Source organism: Camelina sativa, chromosome 15, assembly GCF_030686135.1.
Source record: "Camelina sativa cultivar CO46 ecotype springtype chromosome 15, ASM3068613v1".
NCBI classification, from domain to species: domain Eukaryota; kingdom Viridiplantae; phylum Streptophyta; class Magnoliopsida; order Brassicales; family Brassicaceae; genus Camelina; species Camelina sativa.
The window spans coordinates 18541057-18564088 of NC_141894.1; the positions used below are offsets into that span (position 1 = coordinate 18541057).

At 43.4% G+C, this 23032-nt stretch overlaps 1 non-coding gene across 1 annotated transcript; it reads left to right on the forward strand.

Moving 5' to 3' along the window:
- Positions 1-22486: 22486 nt before the first annotated feature.
- LOC147926794 (small nucleolar RNA R71) lies at positions 22487-22593 on the forward strand. Its single transcript, XR_015583085.1, has one exon. It is a non-coding gene; the product is annotated as a small nucleolar RNA R71 (small nucleolar RNA).
- The last annotated feature ends 439 nt before the right edge of the window (positions 22594-23032 follow it).

Genomic DNA, 23032 nt, shown 5'->3' on the forward strand with positions numbered 1-23032 from the left:
GAAGAGATATTTAAACAATCAAGCTTGATCAGTTTTAGCAAGCATAACTCTTATCCAGCCTTATCCATCCCTAAGATCCTAACACACTACTCAGATGAACAAAACATGATGAACAGAATCATAAACCCAAAAATTAATGAAACTTGCATGATTAGAAAGATAAGACAGAGATCTACAATATTGAACAAAGAAACAAACTCAGATTCTCAATACTCAGAAAGTTATGGAACCAACAAGTATGCAAAATCTAGAGAAAAAGTGGCAGATGATGTAAAAAAAAGCAAATATTCCCAAAAGTGTAAAAACTAGGTTTCTCTGGCTAAAAGATATTATTTTTCCCTAAAAATGACTTGTGGGCAGCCATAGGGTACAATAGGTATATATAGGAAGGAAGGGAAGCCCTAATTCAGCTAGCAGACAAAATAGAGAGGTGACTCAGTCAACTCGACCATTTGCACGGTCGAGTGGGTGATCGAGTGGTTGGTCCGTCACATAGCTCGAGTCTTCGATCTGGGATGATATCTGTTCAGTAAAATCGGGATAACTCTTGAACTACCTCGGATTGACTTGAAACCACCGGCATTGGAAATTTAACTCAATGTCCTACAACTCTCATGAAGGATGCTGAAGCTGAATCGCAACGGAAGATCTTCATTCGGATCAATCTTTGAGGAGCTCGTTATGAATCCGACTGTATGCTCGACCGTGTACGAGGTCGAGTGTTGTTTTCGAGTGCTTTCTTTTACGTTCTTGATGCTTCTAGTCCTCTTGTTTAGCTCCAGAAATAATACCAAGTCCTTCCTTAGCCTTTTAGAGCTCAATAACACCTAATAATACTCCAAATGCACAAATGTATGCAATGCATGGTTCTAAATATCCTTAGTGCATATTTGGACATAAATGAATATAAAACCTAAGGAATCACTTCTATATGGTGCAAAACATGAACTAAACAAGGCCTTAAATATGGTAAAATATAGTGACATCACTAAGGAGGCCTAGATCAGGAGGTTTATGAGGGCTCTTCGTGATAACTTGAGGGTCCATTGTAGAGGACAGAGTTATGCTTCGCGTGCAGAGCTGGTTGAGACTGCAGCAAAGATTGAGGAGGATATTCGGGCACAGGGAGTGACGGTTAGTCCAGCGGTGCAGCCTAAGAAGGCTCATCATCAGGGAGGTTCTAGCAAGGGCGGCAAGCCTGCGCAGGGAACCAAGAGGAAGTGGGAGGCTACGCAGAGACCGAGTGGTGCAGGGTGCTTTGGTTGTGGGAGCATGGATCACAAGGAAGATAGCTGTCCCCATAGGAGTGCTCGGACGATAGTTGTTCGTGTATGCTATCATTGTAGGGAGCATGGGCACATCAAGCCCAACTGTCCCAAGTTGCAGCAGATGACAGTGGCAACGGTGCAGCATGTGGCGCAGCCTGGAGTGCAGCAGGGGGCACGGATTAAGCAGGCGCCACGTGTAACGCCCCTGAACCATCCACGAAGGCCATCGGACAGCCACGGAACGCTACGATGGAAACTGCACCGAAGTGGTCCGGTCGTTGTAAGGAAGCTGCAGACTTTCCGACCAGTCCTCCTCAGTACAACTCCACCCGCAACCGAGGTTACTTAGGCTTTGCAACCCTCGCGGCCTGGTGCGTTGTGTTAGCCCGGACAAGGCCGAGTATCATTTGCAACTTGCCATGCTTTCCCTGGAAACCGTATATATCACTTTAATAAAACATTTCATCGAAAATAAATCATCAAAGTAATATATATAGATAGTTGGGTAATTTTACATAACCGTTTATGAAATTATAGGGTTTTACAAGGAACACAAGAAAACCCTATCCGGTACCCTACGTTTGCTCCGGCTCTAGACTCACTTAGGCTTCCCTGCAAGACCGAAAAATAAAAATATGAGTAATCTAGGATTACTCAGTGAGCCTGGGTACCTCTCTCTTCTACCCGGGATTCTACCTTCCCAACCAAACTACTCGGCAAGCAAAGAAAACAAGCAATGCAAACGGTTAGCTTGTGATCAAAGCAACGTAGCCGGAAACAATAGCGGAAGCAATTTAAACTACACCAAGCGAGTGAGGTTAGATCCATTCGACTCCTCTCGATGATCTAAACTCGCAATATACACCGAACAACGCCCAAAATATACTCTAAACATTTTTTTTTAACTCATTCCCGCCTCTCAAGGCCATCTCTAACACACAAGGGACACACGGAAATTCCCCACTCGTTACTCCTCCAATCTCACCACCAAAGACGTTTATAATCGCAACAAGGATCTCTTGAGATACTATCAACTCTTTACACCTAAGGGCCCTTCAAAATTCTTCTGGTCGTTCTTCTTTATTTTACGTCTTCTTTCTTTTTGAGTCTTTTCCGGTCCATTTCTTCGATCTTTTATTTTTGGGATTTTTACCCCTGGTGAGGGTCACTACATTCTCCCCCCCCCCCTTATAAGAATTCGTCCCTGAATTCTCACACCTTCTCCTCCTTTACTTGTGATGTCGTTACTCCTTAACTCATATGTCCTAGCAATCCTCTCCAAATCTCGGTCCATCGGCTCCTCTTCTTGCCCCGGTAATATCATCTGTAATGGCACAGCTCGTATGGGACTATTACGCCTTAGCACAATTTGGTTCGGCTCCGCTGGGTCTGGTACGACTTGACCTGGCATTAAGAGTTCTGGTTTGCCTTGGTTTCTCGCAACTTGACTTGACTCTCCTTGTTCTCTCACATACTTTCTAGGCTCTACACTAGCCTCTCCTTCTCGGTCTTGATCCCTTGGCATTGGGTCTTGATCATTTCTTGATTCCACTACAAAAGTCGAAATCCCTTCATCATCAATTGACAAGATATCAATCACCTCCACAACTTTCTCTCTTCTTCTTGTTGGTTCTTCGGACTTAAAGTCCTCCTCGGTCGGATTATCTTCTCCCTTGGCCTCCGGTACAACGACTTCCCCATCGTCCTCGTTCGTTCTCCCCGGTGAGCGCATTTCATTAAGCATTAGGAGGATCCTTGAAACCGTCTCGGGTTTCTCCTCCGCGGGTCGCTCCCCACTAGTTTCACCGGTCTCGGGTACAACTCTCGCACCACTAGTAACACCGTCATCTTCTGGCACATATACATCCGTCAAGAAGTCTAAGATTTTATCAATGGCCTCCAGATACTCCCTCATATAATTTTCAGGGCTAATATCCTCGCCCTGATCCTCCACAAGATCAAACAGTAACTTTTGTAACCTATCGGCGAGCTCCACCTCCACCTCTCCACGATCTCCAACGGGAATAGTTTCAAACTTCCCTTGCGCGTCCATTCGTACTTGAAGACGACTTGGCTCACCAATCTCCAACACTATCGTTTGATCATCTTGATCAGCTTCCAACTCCTCTGTTTCCTCTAAACATTCGGACGGATCGGTCTCGACAGACCAATTGGTGTCGTCCGCGTCGAACACCCCGTCCTCATCCCAATCATTCGAATCATTTGGCCCTTGGCCACTTTCTGACTCCGTCAACAAATACCCGTTGTGATGCCCACAATCCTCATGCCTCGGCCCCTCGCTCCCTGAACCGTCTCCGCAACCTGAATCGCCTGAAGACATCTAACACCCACAAGAAACAAGGTAAGATGCTTAGTCCATTATAAGGTTCAACTTAAAACTAGACAAGCAAACGACCGGATAAAATATTTTGTGTTTTTGCGACACATTTACTCGATAAAACTTTGAAATGCACAAGTGCTCGCGGGTTCGAAAACACCGCTCTGATACCACCGTTGTAACGCCCCCGAACCGTCCTAGGACCACGAAGGCCATCGGACATCCTCGGAACGCTACGATGGGAACTGCACCGAAGTGGTCCGGTCGTTGTAAGGAAGCAGCAGACTTCCCGACCAGTCTTCCTCAGTACAACTCCACCCGCAACTGAGGTTACTTAGGGTTTGCAACCCTCGCGGCCTGGTGCGTTGTGTTAGCCCGGACAAGGCCGAGTATCATTTGCAACTTGCCATGCTTTCCGTGGAAACCGTATATATCACTTTAATAAAATATTTCATCGAAAATAAATCATCAAAGTAATATATATAGATAGTTGGGTAATTTTACATAATCGTTTATGAAATTATAGGGTTTTACAAGGAACACAAGAAAACCCTATCCGGTACCCTACGTTTGCTCCGGCTCTAGACTCACTTAGGCTTCCCTGCAAGACCGAAAAATAAAAACATGAGTAATCTAGGATTAGGATTACTCAGTGAGCCTGGGTACCTCTCTCTTCTACCCGGGATTCTACCTTCCCAACCCAACTACTCGGCAAGCAAAGAAAACAAGCAATGCAAACGGTTAGCTTGTGATCAAAGCAACGCAGCCGGAAACAATAGCGGAAGCAATTTAAACTACACCAAGCGAGTGAGGTTAGATCCATTCGACTCCTCTCGATGATCTAAACTCGCAAATAGACCGAACAACGCCCAAAATATACTCTAAACATTTTTTTTTTAACTCATACCCGCCTCTCAAGGCCATCTCTAACACACAAGGGACACACAGAAATTCCCAACTCGTTACTCCTCCAATCTCACCACCAGAGACGTTTATAATCGTAACAAGGATCTCTTGAGATACTCTCAACTCTTTACACCTAAGGGCCCTTCGAAATTCTTCTGGTCGTTCTTCTTTATTTTACATCTTCTTTCTTTTTGAGTCTTTTCCGGTCCATTTCCTCGATCTTTTATTTTTGGGATTTTTACCCCTGGTGAGGGTCACTACACCACGGGTGTAAACGACGGACGAGCCTGGTGGAACCATTGTTGGGGCGATCACAGGTATAATTTCTGGTACTTAAACTTTGTGAATTTCAGTAGGTTCAGATTTTATTTTTTCCTGTGATAAAGTGTTAGGTTCTCAACACATGAGGTTTGTGTAGGAACCTTGTTGGTGGGCAGGTTTAAGTCCAATGTTATGTTTGATTCTGGAGCTTCTCATAGCTTCATTACTCCGGAGTGTGCATAGAGTGTAGAAATCATAGGGGATCCCAGGGAGCGTACAGAAGTTGTCAGAGTTGCGGGAGGCAAATTTCTGAGGGTCATTCGACGAGCTAGGGGAGTGGATATTCAGATCGCAGGAGAGTCGTAGCCAGCGAATTTTCTTATCAGTTCAGTGGAGTTGTATGATGATCCTTGGGATGGATTGGTTGCATCACCATATGGTACATTTGGATTGCAATCGGGGTAGAGTGGAGTTTGAGCGTCCAAGAGGGAAGTTGGTTTTTCAGGGTATTAGATCGACTTCGAGGAGTCTCGTGATCTTAGCCATGCAGGCTGGGAAGATGATCGAGAAGGGCCGTGAGGCTTATTTGGTTATTATATCAATGTCAGAGTCAGTGGGGCAGTCTACAGTTAGCGGTATTCAGGTTGTTGAGAAATTTGAGGATGTGTTCCAGTTGTTGTAGGGGTTACCACCATCTTGGTCTGATCCTTTCACGATTAAACTGGAACTGGGGACGACGCTGGCTCCAGCAGAGATGGTAGAGCTGAAGAAGCAGCTAGAGGATTTGTTGAGCAAGGGATTCATCTGTCCTAGTGTATCACTGTGGGGAGCGCCGGTGTTATTTGTTAAGAAGAAGGATGGGAGTTTCCGCTTGTGCATTGATTACTGAGGTTTGAACCGGGTCAATATGAAGAACAAGTACCCTCTTCCCAGGATCGATGAGTTGTTGGATCAGTTGAGAGGTGCTACTTGGTTCTCCAAGATAGATCTGGCATCAGGTTATCTTCAGATACTGATAGATGAGACAGATGTGAGGAAGACTGCATTCAGGACGAGGTATGGGCATTATGAGTTTGTGGCGATGCTTTTTGGGTTGACTAACGCGCCAGCAGCATTTATGAGGTTGATGAACAGCGTGTTTCAGGAGTTTCTGGACGTGTCTGTCATCATCTTCATCGACGATATCCTGGTATTTTCTAAGAGTCCTGAGGCGCATGGAGTGCATTTGTGGGCAGTTCTGGAGAATCTGCGGGAGCAGAAGTTGTTTGCCTAGTTGAGCAAGTGTAGTTTTTGGCAACGTGAGATGGGTTTTCTGGGTCACATTGTTTCTACAGAGGGAGTTTTTGTAGATCCGATGAAGATTCAGGCTATCAGGGATTGGCCTAGAATGCATAATGCCACAGAGATCAGAAATTTCCTTGGTTTGACAGGTTATTACAAGAGGTTTGTGTAGGGCTTTGCGAGCAAAGCAGGCCCGATGACTAAGTTGACAGGGAAGGATGTTCTTTTTATATGGTCACAGAAGTATGAGGAGGTCTTTGCAAGCCTGAAGGAGATGTTCACTACTACGCCAGTATTGGCTTTGCCTGAGCAGGGAGAACCCTATGTGGTTTATACAGATGCATCCAGAGTTTGTTTGGGGTGTGTGTTGATGCAGGATGGGAAGATGATTGCCTACGCTTCGCGGCGGTTGCGGAAGCATGAGGACAACTATCCTACTCATGATATGGAGATGGCTATTGTATATTTTTCCTTGAAGATTTGGAGATCTGTATGGTGTAAAGGTACATGTGTTTACAGATCATAAGAGTCTGAAGTAAATATTCACTCAGCCCGAGCTGAACTTGAGGCAAAGGCGGTGGATGGAACTTGTGGTAGATTATTATTTGGAGATAGCTTATCACCCTGGTAAGGCTAACTTGGTTGCAGATGCTCTGAGTCGGAAGAGTGTAGTTTTGGCTCAAGAGCAGGAGATGGATTCTCTGGTAGAAGAGATCAGTGCTTTGAGGTTGTGTGATGTTTCTCAGGAGCCATTGGGTTTGGAGGCGGATGATAGAGCAGATCTTCTAAGTAGGGTGCGGTTGGCTCAGGAAAAGGATTTGGGGCTGTTGAATTCCTCTAAGGATGTTGACTCAGAGTATCAGGTCTCAGCTAATGGTACTATTTTGGTGCACGGTGTGCCTAAGGATGAGTAGTTGAGGGAGGAGATCCTGAGAGAGGCTCATGCGAGTATGTTTTCTATTCATCCAGGAGCGACTAAGATGTACCGTGATCTCAAGAGGTACTATCACTGGGTCGAGATGAAGAAGGATGTAGCTAGTTGGGTCGCGAGGTGCGATGTATGTCAGCTAGTGAAGGCTGAGCATCAGGTTCCAGGCGGGTTACTGAAGAGTCTACCCATTCCAGAGTGGAAGTGGGTTATGATCACGATGGATTTTGTGGTAGGATTGCCAGTGTCTCGGACATTTGATGCTATTTGGGTCATTGTGGACTGGTTGACTAAGTCACCATATTTTCTGGCCATTAAGAAGACTGATGGAGCAGCAGTCTTGGCTAAGAAGTGTGTGAAGGAGATAGTCAGATTGCATGGGGTGCCAGCAAGTATTGTGTCTGATAGGAATTCTAAGTTCACTTCAGTGTTCTAGAAGGCATTCAGGCAGAGATGGGCACAAAGGTGCATATGAGAACAGCTTATCATCCCCAGACCGATGGACAGTCAGAGAGGACGATCCAGACGCTGGAGGATTTTCTGAGGATGTATGTGTTGGATTGGGGTGTCCATTGGGCAGACAACTTGAACCGTATAGAGTTTGCTTACAACAACAGTATCGGAGGCCATATCGTACACCGTTATGCTGGACTCAGGTGGGGGAGAGGAGCATGTATGGTGCTAGTTTTGTTCAGGAGACCTCGGAGAATATTCGGGTTCTCAAGCTGAACATGAACGAAGCCCATGATCGACAGAGGAGTTATGCTGATAACAGGAGGAGAGATCTTGAGTTTCAGTTAGGAGACAGAGTGTACCTCAAGATGGCCATGTTGCGGGGTCTGAACAGGTCATTGATAGAGACTAAGTTGATTCCGAGTTATATGGGTCCGTTCAAAGTGATTGAGCGGGTGGGACCGGTAGCATATAGGCTGGAGTTTCCTGAGGGTATGCGTGTGTTCCACAAGGTTTTCCATGTGTCTATGTTGCGGAAGTGTCTCCGTGAGGATGATCAGTTGTTTGCTAAATTTCCTGAAGATCTTCAGCCTAACATGACTTTGGAGGCGAGACCAATGAGGGTTCTCGAGAGGAGGATCAAGGAACTTCGGAAGAAGAAGATTCCTTTGATTAGAGTCCTATGGGACTGTGATGGTGTTGAGGAGCAGACTTGGGAACCAGAGGCGAGGATGAAGGCAAGGTTTAAGAAGAGGTATGAAAAGCAAGCCTCGACTTGAGCTTGTCTAGCCTGGTCCCGTTTGTAATTTGTGGCTGGAGCAGGAATGGAGTATTCCAGCCCATCTCTCTTGTTTACTTGGTCGCTTAGGGGTGGTTGGTTGTGCGACTAAGTAACAAGATGAGATGGTGTTCGGGGTGCGAAATTTCCGTGAGGCGATGTTTTGATTCTAAAAGTGAAAATTTTCCGAAAATGGAAAGTTCTAAAAATTGAAAGTTTTATGTGAGTTAGAATTTGTCCATTTTTAGTGGTTGTGAGCCTTGAAGGGGCTTGTGTGGCCTTAGTGGAGGACTTTTGAGTCATTGTTCCCGTGTGTGGCGGTCTTTTGAGACTTTGTGTGGCGTTTGTGGCGGGCAGTTTAGCCAATTGTGTGGCCTTTGTGGCAGGAGGTTTAGCCAATTGTGTGGCCTTTGTGGCGGGCTGTTTAGCCAATTGTGTGGCCTTTATGGCGGGCTGTTTAGCCAAATTGCCTGTTTAGGAGGTCCTTCGGGATGTATGGTCTTCGTGACGGTCCTTCGGGACGTGTGGCCTGTTGAGGCGATCCTTCGCGATGTATGGTCTTCGTGATGGTACTTCGGGACAAGTGGTCTTCGTGACGGTCCTTCGGGACTAGTGGTCTTTGTGACGTTCCTGTTGAGGACATTTTTTTGGCCTTTGTGGCGGTCCTGTTTAGGACATTTGTTTGGCCTCGGTGGCAATCCTGTTTAGGACATTTGAGTGGCCTTGGTGGCGGCCCTTGTGGCATGTATATGATCCTTGTGCGGTCATGAGATATTCCAGTGAGGGGATATGTGGTTGGTAGGACATTGTGATGTTTTACGCGAACCATGGAAAGGGAACCTAGTTAGGGATAGATGATAACTCTCTAATTTACATATTTATAGCATCCTTTTTTTGTCCATATTTTTTATTGTTAATACCCTTAACTTAGCATATTTAGGTCATTTATTGTAGGAATTTACTTTTAGGCCATTTAGGGTGTTGCATTTTTGCATTTGCATGTTTTGGATGAAAACAGGTGCTAAAGAGCCTAAAATGGGGAAAAACAAGGACAAACCCGAGCATGTACCCGAAGGAGCCATCAAGCTGAAAGAACAAGTCCGAACCCCAACACGATCGAGGAGGATCCAAGAGCCGGAAGAACAACCCGAAGATCTACCCGAGGAGTAACCCGACTTCATCCTCGTGTACCCCATCGGGCAGACCATCGGGCAGGTCTAGGAAGCTAGGTCAAAGGGGTTTCCATATATAAACCCCTCCTCTCCTTCCTCGCAAACGAGCACGCCGCAGACCCTCAAACTAGAGAGCGAGAGCTTCTATGAGAGAACTGAGCGACTCAAACGCTATTCTTCTTTTTGCTTAGATTTATTCCATAAATTTTTATCATTTCTTTAGATTTATATCTTGTATTCTTTCTACTCTACTCTACCGTTTATTATAATGCAATTTTCGTTCATATTTGCTGTTATGTTTCTTGTTATTATGTCCGAGTAGTGTAGTAAAGTTTCTAGGGATGGGATAGATGATTTTGTGTTCTTGATCAGTTAGGATGTCTTAGTTTATTGTATTTGTTTAATAGATTTCCTTCTAGATTGGTGTTCTTAATGCTGTCAACAAACCGAGAGGGTGAGATTAGATCTAAGGTATTTTACCACCAAGAGGTGTAGATGAGATGCATGAATCTACCAATGCTAGAGGTTTACTCACTTAGCCTAAGAGATTAGATGAGTAAGGGGTTTACTGATAATAATGAATCGGATCTTAATGCCTGCTTGGTCATGTTTCTCCAACGAGAGTTGGGTGGGGAAGTGATTCAAGATTGATTATTTCTATCACGATAGTGTTTTAACAAGATTTTAGAGATTCATTGTCTAGGAAATATTTGCTTGAGGCATGTAAGACATCTGTACTGGTTAGGAACACTTAGGATTCGATTACCCTATCCTTAGAAACTTTCGTATTTTAATTGCTGGCATTTCCATTCATTACTCGATCCCTACCCGACCAGGTACACGATAACCTTTATCGAGTAACCCCTCGAGCTGTTCATACCATCTTTGCATACTCGATCATCCCACTCGATCCTGTACTCGAATGCTTGCATCGAGTGCTTTGGTCGTGTGGTTTCTTGTTTATATTATTTTCTCTTATTTATTTTAGGATTGTTAGATCAAAACCCTTACTTGCTTGGCTTGACTTTAATTGTTCTGATTGCATCTTTCCTGCTAGCATAAACAACCATTTGGATTGATAACCCTTTGTACTACAACTACATAGGGAATTGATACCCTGGTAAAAAAACATGTTTATCAATAGGACTCAAACGTTTTCAGAATTGTTTGCTCACGACTTTTGGGGGACTTTAGTTCTCCTAGTTCTGTCATATTCTGAGACTTTGTGGCTTGATAGTATGGTTGGTATATCGACTTTGGATGACGATCCGGGGGAGCACTGTAGGGTGGCAACCCGAGAGACGAATATTGGACTTCCTTATATATTATGGCATGCGGGCTTAGGCCCGATGAGGAGCCAACATTATTGCATGCAGGCTTAGGCCTGATGAGGAGCCAATAAAAACTCAAGGTTGAGACCTACGAGTAAAGGAAAGTCCAAAAATCGGGAGCAATAATGCCTGGAACATGAGTCTATCGCCTAAGGGTGACCTTCCATAGATCAGTCGGAGGAGTGTGGGCCGTGGAGACGTATGCACGGGAGTCCTTGGCTGATGGTTGTTCGAGATTCGAGGACGAATCTATGTCGGTCGGGTTTGTGTGCCCAAGGAAGAGGAGTTGAGGCAAGAGATTCTGAGAGAGGCTCATGCGAGCAAGTTTTCTATTCATCCAGGAGCGACTAAGATGTACCGTGATCTCAAGAGGTACTATCACTGGGTCGGGATGAAGAAGGATGTAGCTAGTTGGGTCGCGAGGTGCGATGTGTGTCAGCTAGTGAAGGCTGAGCATCAGGTTCCTGGTGGGTTACTGAAGAGTCTACCCATTCCTGAGTGGAAGTGGGATATGATCATTATGGATTTTGTGGTAGGATTGCCAGTGTCTCGGACTTTTGATACTATCTGGGTCATTGTGGACCGGTTGACTAAGTCAGCACATTTTCTGGCCTTTAAGAAGACTGATGGAGCAGTGGTCTTGGCTAAGAAGTATGTGAAGGAGATAGTCAGATTGCATGGGGTGCCCGCGAGCATTGTGTCTGACAGGGATTCTAAGTTCACTTCAGTGTTCTAGAAGGCATTTCAGGCGAAGATGGGTACTAAGGTGCATATGAGTACAGCTTATAATCCCCAGACAGAGGGACAGTCAGAGACGACGATCCTGACGCTGGAGGATTTGCTGAGGATGTGTGTGTTGGATTGGGATGGCCATTTGGCAGATCACCTGAACCTGGTAGAGTTTGCTTACAACAACAGCTATCAGGCAAGTATTAAGATGGATCCTTATGAGGCTTTGTATGGGAGACCATGTCGTACACCGTTATGCTGGACTCAGGTGGGGGAGAGGAGCATGTTCGGGGCAGATTTTGTTCAGGAGACCTCAGAGAAGATTCGGGTTCTCAAGCTGAACATGAAGGGGGCTCAGGAGGAGGAGAGATCTTGAGTTTCAGGTAGGAGACAGAGTGTACCTTAAGATGGCCATGTTGCAGGGTCCGAACAGGTCATTGACAGAGACTAAGTTGAGTCTGAGGTTTATGGGTTCGTTCAGAGTGATTGAGCGGGTGGGACCGGTAGCATATAGGCTGGAGTTGCCTAAGGTTATGCATGCGTTCCACAAGGTTTTCCACATTTCTATGTTGTGGAAGTGTCTCTGGGAGGATGATCAGTTGTTGGCTAAGATTCCTGAAGATCTTCAGCCTAACATGACTTTGGAAGCGAGACCAGTGATGGTTCTCGAGAGGAGGATCAAGGAACTTCGAAAGAAGAAGATTCCTTTGATGAGAGTCCTTTGGGACTATGATGGTGTTGAGGAGCAGACTTGGGAACCAGAGATGAGGATGAAGGCAAGGTTTAAGAAGTGGTATGAGAAGCAAGCCGCGACTTGAGCTTGTATAGTCTGGTCCTAGTTGTAATCCGTGGCTGGAGTGGGAATGGAGTATTCCAGCCCATCTCTCTTGTTACTTTGTCGTTTAGGGGTGGTTGGTTGTGCGACAAAGTAACAAAATGAGGTGGTGTTTGGGGCGCGGAATTCCCGTGAAGCGGGGTTTGGAGGAAAGTTTCCTGGAATAGAGGTCTCCAAAAGTGAAAAGTTTCCAAACGTGGAAAGAGCTAAAAATGGAAAGTTTTATGTGAGTTATAATTTGTCCATTTTAGTGGTGGAGAGCCTTGGAGGGGCTTGTGTGGCCTTAGTGACAGATCTTTGAGTCTTTTTTCCGTGTGTGGCGGTCGTTTGAGACATTGTGTGGCCTTTGTGGCGGGTTGTTTAGCCAGTTGTGTGGTCTTTGTGGCAGGCTATTTAGCCAATTGTGTGGCCTTTATGGCGGGATTTTTAGCCGATTGTGTGGCCTTTGTGGCGGGCTGTTTAGCCAGTGATGCATGTTTATGCGGTCCTTCGGGATGTATGGTCTTTGTGACGGTCCTTCAGGACAAGTGGTCTTTGTGACGGTCCTTCGGGACGAGTAGCCTTAGTGACGGTCCTTCGGGACGAGTGGCCTTGGTGGCGGTTCTGTTTAGGACATTTGTTTGGTCTTTGTGGCGGTCCTGTTTAGAACATTTGTTTGGCCTTGTGGCATGTTCATGACCACCAGAGAGGGGATATGTGGTTGGTAGGACGTTGTGATGTTTTACGCGAGCCACATGAAGGAAACCTGGATAGGGATAGGACTCAGACGTGTTCAAAATTGTTTGCTCGCGACTCTTAGGGGACTTTGGTTCTCCTAGTACTACCATATTCTGAGACTTTGTGACTTGGGAGTATGGTTGGTATATCGACTTCGGATGACGATCCGGGGGCGCGCTGTAGGGTGGCAACCCGAGAGATGAATATTGGATTTTTCCTTACATATTATGGCATGCGGGCTTAGGCCCGATGAGGAGCCAACATTATAGCATGCAAGCTTAGGCCTGATGAGGAGCCAATAAAAAATCAAGTTTTAGGCCTAAGAGTAAAGTAAAGTCCAAAAGTCGAGAGCAAATAATGCCTGGAGAGTGAATATATCGCCTAGAGGTGACCTTTTGTAGATCGGTCGGAGGAGTGCAGGCTGGGAGACGGTTGCACGGGAGTCCTTGGCCGATGGTTGTTCGAGATTCGAGGACGAATCTATGTTGGTGGGGGAGAATTGTAACATCCGCGAACCAAAATTCCGGTTTAGTGGTTGCATCGGTCGATGCACTATGTGCATCGGTCGATGCAAGGTCGGTTTTCTGCGGACGAGTTAAAGTTAAACGCTGCGTTTTGGGTTAGGAAAACCCTTAACTCGAGTTTTTTTGTCTCATTAGTCGTGTTTAGCCGCTTTTGAGAGAAAAGAAAGGCGAGAAAAGTTCCCTAAGTGTTCTTGAGTGTTTTTGGTGATTTCTGGTGATTGGAGGCGTTTCCTGTAGAGATCTGTAGTTGAGATCGTTGTAGGAGCTTCCTAGGAGCGTGTTCTTGCTTGTTTAAGGTTCAGAAACTTCTTGGCAAAGGTAAGTGCATGACCATGGCTTATATAAGCTGTAGATATATCTGATTTGCTTGTTATGTGTTGTTAGGCTTGTTAGATTGTTATTTGGGACGTTAGGAAGCTTTCTTGCGGCATTGGATTGAGTTTTGTGATTGTAGGAACGAAGATCCCGCGAGAAGCTTCGGGGGAAAACGATGCTCGGCATTGCATCGGTCGATGCATTTTGTGCGTCGGTCGATGCAAATGCAAGGACGGCATGCAAAATCTAGGTTTTTTGTGCTATGTCAAGCATGCATCGGTCGAGGCAATGGGAGCATTGGTCGATGCAAGCTAACCTTGCATTGGTCAATGCAATTTAACCTTGCATCGGTCGATGCAAGTTAACCTTGCATCGGTCGATGCAGATCTTGCTTCGGTCGACGCAACCCCCAACTGGTGTCGGTCGATGCATACTCGGTGTCGGTCGATGCAGAGTTTTGGATTGTTATTGTTGATTGTTGATTGTTGGTTGATGGTTAGAGATGTCTCTATTGCTTGTGTGTATAGTCCAGTAGATGGGAGGATTGCTGAAACAAGTACTTTTGTGTGGATGATGATATGAATGAAGATAGAGATGATGAATGATGGAATGCAAGGTGTTTCAATTACCCTTATGTAGTTGTAGCATAAAGGATGTCAAACCATAATGAGTGTGATGCAAGCAATCAGGATGTGAACACTTATCTAAGTTAAGACAAATATGATGAATGTTTTTAACTAGCAACTAATGATAATGATAAAATGCAGAATGTAAAAATACTAGGACAAGATACTAAATGCAAGGTAAACAATGTAAACCAAGCAGAGATGGTACTAAACAAGAACATGAATTAATCTAATGCAAGACAAGTAATGAATTAGGACTGAACAGGAACGAATGCAATGAAACAGGAATGAAACTAGAATGAAACAGGAAATGAAGCAGGAAAGATGCAGAACATAAACAAGAACACTGGATGGTGCTCGAGCAAGCACTCGATCGGATGCTCGATCGAGTACTAGGTCGAGTGGGTTGAAAACTCAGAACAGAAACAGAGTCAACAATTAAAACAGAGCAAAAAAAAAAACCAAATCAAACAGCAAGCGATTAACAGTATTTAAACAAAGAAATCACTAGACAAAGAAAGGTCCTAAGGATGGATTCATAGGTTGGACTTAAGCTTTGGTTATCTAAACTGGTCAACAAACCACAATCAAACATGAGCTATCTCTAGACAATGATCTTCTAATACTTGTATATCTATTCTCATGACAATAACAATCAAGCTTAGATACTCCTAGACCTAGTTCTCACTAGCTAAGAACATATAAAAGCAGGCAATAAACAACCAGATCATCAATGTCAAAAATCATATTAAACATCTAATCGCTTAGCATGTTTCATGATAATCTCTAGTATTAGCCTTATCTAACAACTTAGACATTGGTGTGATGCTAAGAAGCTTAAGATCTATCATTACCCTCTCAGTATAAAAATAGCATAGAGTGCATCTAACCTAGAAGAGATCTATAAACAAGCAAGCTTGACCAATCTAAACAACCATGACCCTTATCCAGCCTAATCCATCCTTAAGATCTCTACACACTACTCACAATCACTAAACATGATGAAAAAAATCATAAACCCAGAAATCAATGAAACTTGCATGATTAGATAGATGAGAAAGAGATCTACAATATTGAAGAAGAAATCAAACTCAAATTCTCAATACTAAGAAAGTTATGGAATCAACAAGTATCAAAGATTTCTTGAGACAATACAAAAGTGGCTAATGATCTAAGCAAAAGAAAAGCAAAAAGTAGATAATTCCCAAAAGGGTAATTACTAGGTCTAGATATTGTTTCTCTAAAAAGTGGCTCTCATTACTGGCTGCAGGGTACAAGGCTTAATATAGAAAAGAGGGGAAGCCCTAAAATAGCTAGAAGACAAAATAGAGAGGCGGCTCGGTCAACTCGACCAGGTGCTCGGTCGAGTGCTTGGTCGAGTGACTTCTTCTTCTGCTTCTTCCAGCCGGTCGAGTCCTTCTCCGCACACGGTCGAGTGTCTGGTCGAGTACTGCGGTCGAGTGGACTTCCGGACCTTGCTTCTCTTCTGCTCTAGCTCCTTTATCTGCTTCACTTGATGGCTCAACTCTCCTTCAGCACTTCTCCATGCTCCTTGAGTCTCAAATCACCTGTTTATGCAAGAAACCATGCAAATGCAATGCAATTCTACTATAGTGCACAAACAGTCCTAAAATACTTAATAATGGCTAAACTAGATAGTAAATCATGCAAAAGATATGAATAAACTAAGGTAAAACAAAGAGAAATATATGAACATCAACACCCCCAAACTTAGTCTTTGCTTGCCCTCAAGCAAATAAACAAAACATAAGAAGGTAGGTGAGGTTTGAAAATGGGATCTCAGCTCCTAAAGCTTGCTAATAAACTAGCTAGAATCAATGTCCAAGTTACTAGTACTATGATGCAAGTTGAATGAGCTGTACTTAAAGATTTTAGACAAGCCTATCACAACCTTTATTGATTTGAGCCTTAGACATCCACATGCATTCAAATCAACCATTTCCTTTAACATTCATTAATCAAGAACATGAATCAATCTTATGCAATGTTTAAACTCATTTGGCTTGGTAATAAAGGCTTACAGACAATGATGGTCTCTCTTTAGAGTGGGGCTTATCAATATCAAGGTTCTCTCATAAAAACGGATTGAGCTTTAGAAGAAGGCTAAAGGTAAGAACACTTAGACATATACAAAAACAAAACCTTGTCTACCCAAAGGTACCCAAAGGCTAGATGATCCTAACCTTTTCTCTTTTGTTTCAAGTCTTAGGAGAGGTTTCTTGTTTGAATCATCTAGTGGAATGGGGTTTCTTTCTTATTTGCTATGGTTCCCTTTCTTTCTTGTTTCTTAAGACATAAAAGCTTTTTGCTAGACTCTTCTTTTCTTTCTTTTTTTTTTTACTAGAACCATCTTTAACAATCTTATACTTCCCATTCTTTCACTAGAACTTAAATTCTCTTAAACACATTCCCCTCCTAAAGACTCTAACCTTTTCCTTTCTCTTTTTCTCTTTTCTTTTCTTTTTCAAACCAACCAAGTCCCAAACCCAACAATTGAACCACTTAGTCCTATCTAGTTTGAAAATTGTAAACTAGAACTACACAAGGCTTTACTCTTGTCAGCTCAAACCTAACACTTTCTACCAAGCTCAATCCTAAAAAGGCCTTACACACACAAGAATAAACATGGCTTGAAAGAAGGGTAGGGGAAACTGATTTTAATGGTGCAATCAGCTACTTGGATCAACAAGAGTGGTAAAAAGGAGAAAGATGATCCAAATATTTATATGGTATCCATGAGTTTAAAGCAATGCACAAATTGATAATTAAAAGTCAATATTAGGTTCTTATAAATAGGAAATAGCATCAAATCACAACATGCTTCAATTTAGATCAAATGCAATATAGGAATTCAAGGCTTGGTTCAATCTTATGCTTCTAACCACTCAACTAGCATCAAAGTACTATTAACTTGGGCATTGATCCTAGTTTAGTGAATTTAAACAAGCTAACAAGGCAAAACTCATCATAGATCCCTAATGCAAAAATATAAAACAGTCCTATATGAAACATGTTAAACAAGATCCTAATATGCAATGCAAACTATATGAACACTTTATTTTTATAAAGATTTTTGCAAAAAATTTCAAAAAAAATTTTGTTTATTCTATGCCTTAGATGAAATGCAAGTACTAACATGATAATGCTAAAATGTGAAATAAGAAAACAAAACACAGCATCAAATACTATCTCAAACCCTCCCCCAAACTTAAATTACACAGTCCACTGTGTAAGAGAAATTTGAAAGAGGATTCAAGACTCAAAACAAAATAAAAACTAGAGATGCAATGGTATTTACAATGAAAAGGTGATGTTGGTACCTCATGGGTTGTGGAAGAAGCTGTCCACATCCTCATTCATGCTTTCAAATGTGTAGTTGGGGTCTTTTTGCTGACTTGGAGAGGGAGAAGGAGGCAACTCGACGATGGCCATCGACTGGTACTCGGTCGAGTGCTCGGTCGAGTGGGCTGGTCGAGTTGGTAGTGGTGGGAAAAATTGTTGTCCTTGCTGCTGGTAGTATTGCTGCAAGAGGGCTGGATCCATGAAGTATTGGGGAGGGATGGAAGGGTAAGCTTGGCCATAGGGATAGCTTGGATAGCCTGCTGGAGCTGGGAAACCATAAGGAGGTCTGGGAAGGTACTCGGCCGAGTGCATTAGAGGTGCTAGGTCGAGTGGGTGCTCGAGTGATCCGGTCGATTGCCTTGGAAACTGTTGTTCTGGGCGACTTGAACCTCTCCTCCTCTGAATTGGCTCATGCATCAAAGCTCTTGCTGGTTCCACCATTTTTTCAGCTCTATACAATGCTCTAGTTGAGCTACTCCTCCTCAATGGGCTAGATGGTGCTGGTGAAGAATTCCCACTCTTCAATATAGCAATCTCATTCTTTAAACCCTTGATAGACCTAGTCATCCTTCCCACCTTCTTCTTCAACTTGTCAAAATTATTGCCATGCTACTTGTTCCACTTTTGTAGGAGTTTCAACCTCTTGCTAGTCTCTCTCACTCCTCTACTATCTCTTGGACTTGGCTCATAATCTTCAAAATAAAATTGATCTTCCCCATCAGCCATCTCCACATCTCCAAATTGATCTACTCTTACTTGGGCTGTCCCATCAAACAAAAACTCAGCAGCTGGCCAAAAATCAATGTTTAGTCCTTCACTTATGGTGGTAAGTGCCTTGTTGGGTAGAACAAGTTGAGTCTTCCCTAGTATTGGAAGCTCAAAGTTGAAGAGGTGCTTCCCATGGTGCATCTCCTTGGATAGAATGAGAGTGGAGGTAAGATAGTTGGTGTCAATCCATCTTGGCTTGGCCTTCTTTCCTTGAAGTGGTACTTTGGCAGCTACTAGCATTAGAGTGATGATGCCTCCAATGGTTAGAACTCCAGTTGAGCCCCTTTTGTATAGCTTGCTCACCCAGCTTCTATAATAGATCAATTGGTCAATGAGGACCATGGCAAGATCAGTCTCCACACTACTCCCAAGGATAATGGTCCCATCTCTTGCTTGAAGGATGATGCCATTGAGTGCTACATCAATCATCTTAAGCTCTCCCTCATTCAAATTTCCAGTTTCCTTTCTAGCAAAGAAAGTATTTGCTAAGGCCTTGTGGAAGTACCTTAGGACTGGACTCCTTATCTTTGAGCTCTTGGACTTGGAGGATGAGTAGATGTTTTTATCTCCAATTGTTTCCCAAACAGCAAAGAGCTCTTCCTTGGTGTAACCATATTCCTCTCACTACCAACTTCAAATCCAAAGATATTGGCTATCTTCTTGAATGAAAGTTCATATCTCTTCTCTTTGGTGATGAAGTCACAACAACCAGCTCCTAACTCTTTATCCATCCTTGGGAAGAAGTGAAACTTGATGGTGGCTAAGAACTCACAGCTCTCTTCTCTATACCCTTCCATGCACAATCCCATGAACTTGCTTAGATTGCACTTCTCAAAGAGAAACTCTACATCTTCAGCAATATCTAGCCTTTCCATGGTCTGCTTGTGTGGATATCTAGTTCCTTGAAAGCTCATCTTCATGAAAGCTTCATAGAACTGTCTTGGAGTTAAACCACCAGATTCTTCTTCTTCTTCCTCCTCTTCTTCTTCTTCTTCACTCTCACTTTCAACCTCTTCTTGTTGAACTTCAGCTGCTGGCCTCTTTCCCCTTGCTTTGTTCCTTCTCATGTGCTCTTGAAGAGTGTATTCCATCTCATCTTCACTTTCAGTTCGCTCAGGATCCTCCTCAACTGGCTGATGTTTCTTCTTCGTCACGCCACTTGACTGAGTACTTGAACCAGCACTCGGTCGTTTGCCTGCTCGAGTAGGTGGTCGAGTATTTCCACCAGCTTCTCTTCTTGAAGTGAGTTGTGCATCACGTCAATCCAAGGAGCGATCAGCAGCTTGTTGTGATGTTCTTGTATACCTTGAAGACATTTTGAAAGAGAACTGAAAGAAATAGACTCAAAACTCAAAGTTAATAGGTTAGTGACACAAAAACCAAAAGAACTAAGCTTTGAGCAAGAAGATGAACTTGAGAGAGATTTTAAGCTAGATTTTTATTGTTTTAAGCAAATGAGAGAGTGTGAGAAGCATAGGATCGAGTTTAGCTCTTTATAAAGAAGCTAAGGGGACAAGGAGACAAGGGTGGAGCGTCCATACCATTCAAATTTGAATTGGGAATCTTTGACTCACTTTTGCTGCCACTCGACCCCACGTGGTCAAGTGCTTGACCAAAATTTGAATTCGAACTCCTTTCTCCCTCCACTTGATCGAGTACCTCTTGTGGGCTGGTCGAGTGGGCTTTCGAATCCATTTCTACAAGTCCAATTCTCTCCAAACCCATCTACATTCTCATAAAATAGCCTGCCCAACACAAACATAAAACAAAAAGATCAAAACTACAAGGAAAATTAAACATATATACAATGATACCTTAGGGACTTCCTCCCTAGTGAGCTTGTTTTAAGTCATTAAGCTTGACTTTGATGCCTTTTCAGGCTTGGTTTAGAGATCAAGGAGGTGATCCTCCTTGGTACAACTTGATCACTTTGGTGTTCCTTCTTGATTACTACCTCATTAAAACTTGAACCTTGTTTCTTCTTAATCTTGAGCCTTGGTCTTGCCTTCTTCAAAGACCTCTTGTTGAGTGGCACTTGAAGATCCTTCACTAGATCAGTCAACTCTTGAACTGAACCCTTGAGCTTTTCAACTGATTCCTCATGAGATGAGAGCTTAGCTTTTGAAGTTTCCACTTCACTTGAGACCTCATAATCACCTTTTTCCTTGATAGTAAAAGGTTGACCTTTGATGGAGGGCAAGTTGGTTGAGTTATTAATATCAAATTTCATGGTCAAACCCTCAGCTATGTTCAAACTTATCAGCCCCTCCTTAACATCAATAACAGCTCTAGCAGTGGCTAGGAATGGTCTCCCTAGGATGATAGGATCTTCTAGCTCCTTATCCATCTCTATAACCACAAAATCAGTAGGAATTCTTGCCTTGCCTATCTTGACTGGGAGGCTCTCCAATTTACCAACCACATCCTTGTTTGATCCATCAGCTAGACTTATGTGAAGGTTGGTGGACTTGAATTCAGTGTGTCCAAGCTTTTGTGCTATAGAGTAAGGCATTACACTGATAGATGCTCCCAAGTCACATAAGCACTTGTTGAAGTGAAGATAGCTAAAGGAGCAAGGCAGATTGAATGGACCTGGGTCTTCAACTTTAGTTGGGATGATAACTCCCTTAATCTCCTCAAGATCCTTCTTGTCTTGATTCTGAGCTTTCTGCTTTGACATCTCAAGTAGCATATCTTGGTAGAGAGGATATGGAGCATACTGTTCCAAAGCAGGTCCTCTCTCTTCTTCTTTGAATGTTATGATAACCTCTTCTTTCAAAGCCATCACTTCCTTCCTTTCAATTATCTCCATGAGGTCCTTCAGCTTTTGTTCCTTGAAACGTCCTGGGAATGGCAGAGGTGGTTTGTAAGCAGGAGGAATGTATCTAACAGGCTTAACAGCTTCTGTGACAACAACTCGATCGGTCACTCAATCAGGTACTCGATCATGTGTGTGGTCGAGCACCTGGTCGAGTGCTTTGACGGCTTCAGTCTGCTTTGAAAAACCTTTACTCTGGGCTTCAATAAGTGACAAATCCTCCCTAGCTTGAACCTCACTGTCCTTAGTGACAGCTTCCTCATAGAGATGAATAGCTTTAGCAGTAAACTCCCTTGGGTTTTGAATAACTTTTCCAGGAAGTTGATTAGGCTTTGGAGCTGAAGTAGAAGCAATGTTGCTCTCCATGTACTTGACTCTAGAGTTCAGACTTTCAAACTTTATGTTGAGATCATTATATTGAGAAGTCAGCTTTTGGTTCAACTCAACAAACTTCTTTGCATCCTCAATCGACCCATTTGCTTGTCCAAGCAACATTTGCTGCATCATAGCTCTCAAATCTGGTTCTTGGCCTTGGAAGGTCTGAAACCCTGGAGGGGGACACAATTGAGGCTGGAACCCTTCTTGATGTTGCTTGTGTGCATAGTTTTTTTGTTGTTGGGGCTGTTGAGGTGGATAAACTCTATCTTGAGGACTGGCTATATTGGTGCTTCTATAGGAGAGATTGTTGTTCTTGAATTGATTGTAACCCTTGAATCCTCCTTGATTCTGCATGTAGCAGAGCTCAGCAAACTCTCTCTCCCCATCTTGAACTTGAGAGTCTTCTTCACCAATGAAGTGAATGATCTTTTGTTGGCTGAGTAGAATTCTATATAGCTTCTCATTGACTACTTTCAAGTCCTTCTTGTACTTCTCCTCTTGATCATTGGAGACAAACCTTACTGTTCTGTCATAGTCTTCATTATAATTTCCATCTGATTGAGCTAGATTCTCTACCAATTCCCAGCCTTCTTCTACATTTTTGTTGAGGAAATTGCCATTGGAGGCTGTGTCCAAAAGCATCCTTATCTTAGGTAGGACCCCTCTATATAAGGTACTGAGCAAAGACTCATTGCTGAATCCATGGTGTGGACATTGAGTTTGGAAGCCCTTGAATCTCTCCCATGCCTCACAAAAGCTTTCATTGTTCTTTTGTGCAAACCCAGAAATCTCATTCCTCAACCTTGCAGTTCTTGCATTGGAGAAGAACTTAGCTAGAAAGGCCTTCTTACAAGCATCCCATCTAGTGATAGCACCAGTTGGAAGTGTCTTCTCCCATAGATGAGCTTTGTCTCCAAGTGAGAAAGGAAACAGCCTAAGCTTGAAGCCATCTTCACTAACACCATTGATCTTGGTGAGTCCACAAATCCTATCAAACTCATCAAGATGATCTAAGGGATCTTCCATTGGCAAACCATGGAACTTATTAGCTTGAATCATGGTGATTAGACCACTCTTGATCTCATGTTGTTGTTGGCAACTGCAGGAGGAACTATGCCAGCTCTTTGGTTATGTGTATTTGGTGCATCTCCAGCACCAATGTTCCTTGGCCTTTGATCTTGATTATTTTGTTGCTCCATTAGCAACTGATTTTCTTGTTCTTGGAGGATTCTTGTTCTCTACT